This window comes from Ctenocephalides felis, unplaced genomic scaffold (genome assembly GCF_003426905.1).
Source record: "Ctenocephalides felis isolate EL2017-DRISC unplaced genomic scaffold, ASM342690v1 CF-g0.4_SCAFFOLD_00143, whole genome shotgun sequence".
In the NCBI taxonomy this organism is placed as follows: domain Eukaryota; kingdom Metazoa; phylum Arthropoda; class Insecta; order Siphonaptera; family Pulicidae; genus Ctenocephalides; species Ctenocephalides felis.
The window spans coordinates 1-7974 of NW_020536297.1; positions in this window are offsets into that span (position 1 = coordinate 1).

Below are 7974 nucleotides of genomic sequence, written 5' to 3' on the forward strand. Positions count from 1 at the left end.
AAATGTGATATAGATTATTCAGACCAAATGGTTTCCTATCCTTCGACGATGAGGAAAGGAATCAAGTGGTATAGGAAGCTTGATGTGAACTTCTACTGGGGACATCAATTGTAAACGCTTTGGTCGTTTACAAAATTGCGACAAAGAAAACTGTAAATATTAGACGATTCAGAGAACTGATTGCTGCAAAGTTACTAGGACTGAATGAAGATTTAACACTGCCTTCTGTTCGACGAAATACGCATTGCATCGCCGTTCGCAGAAATAATTTGGGGGGAAAAAGCCTTAGACGCGCATGCAAGCGGGTGTTACGCAAATAAAAGAGAAGAACTGGAACGATCAAAGGCATGACCAAATCTCAGAAAACCCACTACTTTTTGTCCAAGCTGCCCTGGTCAACCGCAACTTTGCAGTCAATATTTTGCACTGTAAATAATTTTGTTAATAAACGATTTTTAAAAGAATTCAACAGTATTATTATCTCCTGTCATATATTTATCTAAATATGTTCGAAATTCTTTGGAAGGAGTCACCCGACGTGGCCTGATGAGAACTCTTGCTGTCACCCGAATACGGGTGACGTGGCCTGATGAGAACTCTCGCTGTCACCCGAATGCGGGTGACGTGGCCTGATGAGAACTTTTGCTGTCACCCGAATATGGTGACACGGCAGTTAACGTGTTAATTCATTGTACATCTTTTAATACTTCATGTCCTACCGTTCAACTCTTTAATCAAATGCTTCCGCAGGCAAATGTCGTTAAGTATCTGGGGTTGCACTTGGACTCTAAATTAACGTGGAAACACCATATACTGAAAAAGCGCCAACAACTCGAAAGAAAATCGAGCTTAAGTACGTGGAATAAACTGCTGATGTACAAATAGTTTTTAAACCCATATGGACTTATGGACTTCAACTCTGGGGAACAGCGCGTAAATCTAATATTGCAATTATACAAAGATTCCAAAACAAATTTTGAAACAAATACTAAACCCCCAAATACACACTAAACTGGTTAGTCCATCAAGACCTAAACATAAACACTATTGATGAAGAAATTAAATTAATTAGTCAAAAATATAAGAGCAGAGTACAAAACCATCCTAATATTCTGGCCAAGAATTTATTGAAGTCGCACGGCATCGAATGGCAAAAAAGAAAACGCTCCCTCGACGGATCCGCCACATTGACCTCCACATAATATATAATATATTCATTCTAATTACCAGTACTATTTATTTAGTTGTTCATTTATATTTTATTTATTTTTATTATGTTTAGTTTGTTTGTTGTTATAATTCACAATTTATAATTATTTACCGCATAGATCATTTTATTTTTAAGTTTTCTCTATATAATCACAGTATTTAAATTCAATATATCAAAATTGAAAAGGCTTACTACTGGGTAACCTTTTAGATCTAAGGTTTAATATTTCATATATCATCGAAATTACTGAATGCCTTCCTTTTGTAAAGACAGATTGTAATTCAATAAAGAAAAAATAATCTTTAATACTTTTTGACAGCTATGAGTCAGCACCCAAGCCTGCTGGTGATGAGGATTACACCTCATCAGAGGAGCTGCTGGGTAAGGGCATGAGGAATAAAGCGGGCGATTTATCAGCATTGATCGAGTCAAGGATTGAGGCCATAACAGGTAAAATTGTAGTGCAATAGACTTACTCACTTTTTACATGTTACAAATTAAGTGTTATTTGCTTTCATTGTAGCACCGAAGTTAATCAGAGAGAAGAGGCGTTCAGAGGGTCAGGAGGTTGAATCAATTACAAGTAATGTTTTTAGTTTTTATCAAATGTAAGTATTTTTCAAATTTAATAGTAATTTTTGTTTTTATTGCAGCTCTTCAAGTTAATAAAACAAAGGAGGCTGAAGTACAGGATGTGTTTGAGGAAGAGAATTTTGCTGCTATTAAAAGTAATTGAATTGAATACTGGAGCTTAATGATTTTAGTCTTAATGAAATGTGTTTTTCAAATTCAATGGTAATTTTTTTATAGCTCCTCCAGCTAATAAAACAAAGGAGAACGAGATAGAGGAGGTGTTTGAGGAAGAAGATGTTGGTGCTGTTGAGAGTAATTGAATACTGAAGCTTAATGATTTTAGTCATTATCAAATGTATTTTTTAAATTCAATGGTATTTTTTGTTTTTATTGTAGCTCCTTAAGATATTACAAGAAGGCATGACGAGATAGAGGTGTTACATGACGAACATGTTGTTGCTGCTAAAGGTAATTGATAACAGAAGCCTGTGCTCATGTTAGTAATTTAAACAGGTTTTCTAATTACAACAATTTGATTTCAGAAAGCTGCCCACATACTTGCCCTTAGATGATTGCAGTGCAAGGTATATTATCATATTGTTTAATACAATATACATATTATAATTTTTATTTGATTTTAGCAACTCTTGATTTAATACTGAAGCGTTTGATGCTCTTGGAAGGGGACATCAGCGACCAAAACAATCTGAAACACCGTACATTACCCAAAAATGAAGCGAATGTTTTTGATACTATCTTTCCTTTGAAGACGGTGAATGATGTTGAAATGGTGGAAAGAAAGATGGGCGAAAAAAATGGAATCTGATATGGTACAAAATATATGAAATTATTTGAAGAGAAAAATCGCGAAATGGCAACGGAAAATAAAGAAACTGGTAATTTTTAATTTATATATATATATAATATATATATAATTATATATAATTCAGAATCATACAAAAAATATATATATTGTAACGACAATTGGTATTGTCGTTAAAAGGGTTGCATAACCACCAGTGCAATGGGACTCCCCCACCTACGTCTACTAGGGTGCCTGCAATATAAGGTCCAGTCTGGGGTTGAAACGGAGCATTAAGAATTGTACCATCCTCTGAGGAGGTCAGTGGGTCCACGCGCCAGGCGTTGAACCCGCTTTGTGTATAGTGGTGTGTGTGTTGTGCCAGGAGGGGAGAACCCGTTCCAGCAAAGGTCAGATGTAATATTGTTTTATAAGGCTATTCCCTCCGTCGGTATCCGTTATAAGTTATCCGTTTAGTATACTCCTTTATATCTGTAACTATACTCCGCTAGTATAGTAATTAATAATAATCGTATGTTGGAGTTTAAGTATAGAACATGGCTGTGCGTAGGTACAGCCATGCCCGTAGATCTGTAATAAATTAGTAATAATTAAATAAGATAGAAGTACATTCTCTTTCATTCGCGTAGTTAGTTGGCTTTTCCACAGGTAATTACAGGGTGGTTATAGAAGTCGGGTTTAGGAGTTGGTGTAACCCTTTCTTAATGGGGATGCAACGCTAGATGTAATATTTGGTAGTCGTTGCAATACCCCAGGAAAGGGAGCATCAACCCCATTTAATCCGTCACAATATATATATATATATATATATATATATATATATATTATAGATGCTTTCATTACCAAATTTTGAGCACCCCAATGGGATAGCCCGCATCTTCCTCATTAGTAGAAATTTCCTTGCAACTACTAGAAAACAAAATATTTAAAAATTACACAGGTCAACAAAGAAAATGGTGCAAACGATTTTAATGCTGTTTTTAAGTATATTTGGGGCGCTGATTTCAAAAATGACATTGGTTTTTTTCTATGAGCTTTAGTTTTCAAGATACGATATATATGATATATTTTACGATATTAGGTGCGCAACTAAGTTCTCGCTGTTTTTTCGATGAAAATGTAACTTTATTATAAAAAAATGCATCAATTGAGTTCGATACAATTCTCCAGTGATGGTTTCACTCGGTTTCAACAGCTCATAACAAATAACACCGACCTGGTCCCACCATATGTAGAGCATAACCTTCGCAGTGAATATTCGGCCAAACCGAGATTTTCTCGTCTTTGGATTGCTGTAATGTATTCATTTTTTATCACCTGTCACGATGTGATGAAGAACCTCTTCTTTTCTCGCCGCTGGATCAGTTGTTTATAGGCGAAAAAATGACGCTCGACGTCTCTTGGCTTCAACTCACAAGAAACCGAAGTTTCTTGCTTCTAAATCATCCCCGACGCATGCTATAGCTTGGAAATGATTTGATGGGTAACTCCTAATTCTAAAGCAAGATCTTCTTGAGTTTGGCACGAATCCTCTTCGAACAAGGCCTTCAATTTAGCGTTTTTGAAGGTTTTGGCCTTCTTTCACGAGGGTGGTCGTCAACATCAAAATCACCATTTTTGAAGCGACAAAACCCTTCACGGCATGTTGTTTCGCTCAGAGCAACATTTCCGTAGGTCTCGATGCACTTGAGTTCCCGTTTTTTTTGAATGGAAGACGAAAATCAACACTCCTCGCAAATACGATTGTTTGGCATAAAATTGGACATATTCACTTAACCAGAAGTATATAATGCAAAAACGAAATCAATTATGTGTCGCAGCAGTTTGTTTACTTACTCTAAGCTTGCTTCAAGACGTTTTGGATTTGTCAAAATCGACCAACCCTTACTGATAGAGCCATATACTGACAAACAGCGAGAACTTAGTTGCGCACCTAATATAAGGAACGAAAGTACAAAAGAGTAATACAATTCCGAATGTTATTTAATGAGATATGACTACTCGTACATACAAACTTACAAGACCCATCCGGCCTTAGTTGGGACATTAGTAGACACTGTGAAAAGTTCTTTTCCGTGACGACCTCGAATGGACCAGGTTTCGGCAAACTTCTTTGTATCTCAAAAACTAGAGCTGATACAAAAAAATGGTTTGCAGCTTTGAAATCAGCGCAAAAAATACTATAAGAATCAGCTCTAACATTTGAGGCACCAAAAAAAAAACTTTTTTTTGTTGGCCTGTGTTATAATAAACAAATCTTTTATTACCGCTACGTAGACGATATTATTACTTGTATTCTGGAAGAAGACATTAACATAGTTACTGATAATTTTAACAATTTTAATAAAAAACTACAATTTACTGTGGAATTAGAGACAATGAATTCGATTAGCTTTCTAGACATCAGACTAATACGTACAAATGACCACCGACTAATTACTCACTGGTACCAGAAACCAACTAGCTCCGAGCGATACATAAATTACCACTCATACCACCCTCTTAAAATGAAAAATGCAACAATAATAAATTTAACAGACCATGCCATACTACTATCTGATAAAAAATTTCTGGGACACCAACATTGACCTAATAATAAGCACACTAAAAAACAACTCGTATCCTACAAACATAATTAACTCAGTAATAAACTAGTTGGTTTGGTATTTAGCCTTGAGGCAAGTTACATGGACTTCCCGATATGTGTAAATAATTGACTTAATCAAAAAAAAGTGTGTAAATAATATACTTCATCAATCCTACTTTAAAAAAACGATAATAATTTTAGTAAAGTTTGACGAATTTTTAAAATTAAACTACTTGTCGTAATGCCGAAATATTACAGTAAGTTCTATAAGACCATGATGTATATCGCCAAAAAAAAGTTCCATGAAAATCGGCTTAAATTTTTTTTCAACAGTTAATTACAAAAAACGGCTCGGTAGATTTTCACCTAAAATTAATCAGTACCATTCCCAACTAATATCTTTCGAACAGTTTTTGATTTTTTAAAATCGGTTTGGTAGGATGAGCTTAAATGTGGACGAAAATTTAACACTTTTTTTCAACAGTTAATTATAAGAAAACGGCTCGGTAGATTTTCACCTAAATTAATCAGTACCATTCCCAACTAATATCTTTCGAACAGTTTTTGATTTTTTAAAATCGGTTCGGTAGGATGAGCTTAAATGTGGACGAAAATTTAACACTTTTTTTCAACAGTTAATTACAAGAAAACGGCTCGGTAGATTTTCACCTAAAATTAATCAGTACCATTCCCAACTAATATCTTTCGAACAGTTTTTGATTTTTTAAAATCGGTTCGGTAGGATGAGCTTAAATGTGGACGAAAATTTAACACTTTTTTCAACAGTTAATTACAAGAAAACGACTCGGTAGATTTTCACCTAAAATTAATCAGTACCATTCCCAACTAATATCTTTCGAATAGTTTTTGATTTTTTAAAATCGGTTCGGTAGGATGAGCTTAAATGTGGACGAAAATTTAACACTTTTTTTCAACAGTTAATTACAAGAAAACGGCTCGGTAGATTTTCACCTAAAATTAATCAGTACCATTCCCAACTGATATCTTTCGAACAGTTTTTGATTTTTTAAAATCGGTTCGGTAGGATGAGCTTAAATGTGGACGAAAATTTAACACTTTTTTTCAACAGTTAATTACAAGAAAACGGCTCGGTAGATTTTCATCTAAAATTAATCAGTACCATTCCCAACTAATATCTTTCAAACAGTTTTTGATTTTTTAAAATCGGTTCGGTAGGATGAGCTTAAATGTGGACGAAAATTTAACACTTTTTTTCAACAGTTAATTACAAGAAAACGACTCGGTAGATTTTCACCTAAAATTAATCAGTACCATTCCCAACTAATATCTTTCGAATAGTTTTTGATTTTTTAAAATCGGTTCGGTAGGATGAGCTCAAATGTGGACGAAAATTTAACACTTTTTTTCAACAGTTAATTACAAGAAAACGGCTCGGTAGATTTTCACTTAAAATTAATCAGTACCATTCCCAACTAATATCTTTCGAACAGTTTTTGATTTTTTTAAATCGGTTCGGTAGGATGAGCTTAAATGTGGACGAAAATTTAACACTTTTTTTCAACAGTTAATTACAAGAAAACGGCTCGGTAAATTTTCACCTAAAATTAATCAGTACCATTCCCAACTAATATCTTTCGAATAGTTTTTGATTTTTTTAAATCGGTTCGGTAGGATGAGCTTAAATGTGGACGAAAATTTAACACTTTTTTTCAACAGTTAATTACAAGAAAACGGCTCGGTAGATTTTCACCTAAAATTAATCAGTACCATTCCCAACTAATATCTTTCGAACAGTTTTTGATTTTTTAAAATCAAATGATCCTTGCAAAGGACATTTAAACTATCTAAGAAGTAAACTTTGAAAATTAAAAATCTTGGTACGGAATGATTCAAAATAATGAAGACAAAATTTGTAATAATTAATAATTTTTTTTATAAAAAATTTAATAATTTGATGTCAATGATCATTTTTTATCACCAAATGACACCTTTTTGGATCACCAAAAACGCTGACCATGCTCTCGCAAAATTTTCGATAGTTCTTATTTCGTCATACAAGTAAAAAGTGTCTTGAATTATTCAAATCGGACGCTTCGTTTTTGAAAAATTGAATTAGCATTTTTTTAACTCTTTGCTCCCTATTCCGAAACTGTATTTGCAAAAAACTAATCAGCACGTCTTCCCGGATGCCATTTGGCAAAAAATGTAACCGCATAAACACATGCATACATCCATTTTTCTAAGGCATGTCAAGATGTTCAGGAGAACTTGAAGCGTAGAGATATATAAACAACTTTATTTACGATTTTTTAGGATTATTATAACTTAGCCTTCCTGAAGTTGATAATATGATACATCAAGAAAGTATCAATGCGGCACCCACGAATAATAAATTTGATAGAAAACGCATTATGTTCTATTTTATCGAAAATGATCTCTAAATTTACAAAAAAAAATTTTCAGGATCTATCCTTAAAATTAATTGTCGTGTCATTTCATCGAGTTTAAAATTTTTACATTTTGAAAAATTTGCCGCTCCCTAAATTATGCCGCTCTAGGCCCGGGTCTCACGGACCTTTGGGGTAATCGGGCACTGTTTATATTAGAAATTTATGTTATTTGTTAATAAATATGTTTAAAAGATAAATTTGGTTATAATTCTTCTCCCCTAGAACCTAACTATATATTTCAAAATTAAGGCGGCACTCTAAAACATATTGGTAGAGTGGCTTGGCACACTACAGTTAAAAGCTTGCCGACCCCTCGTCTAGACTAGACTATACATGAATATTAACTCAT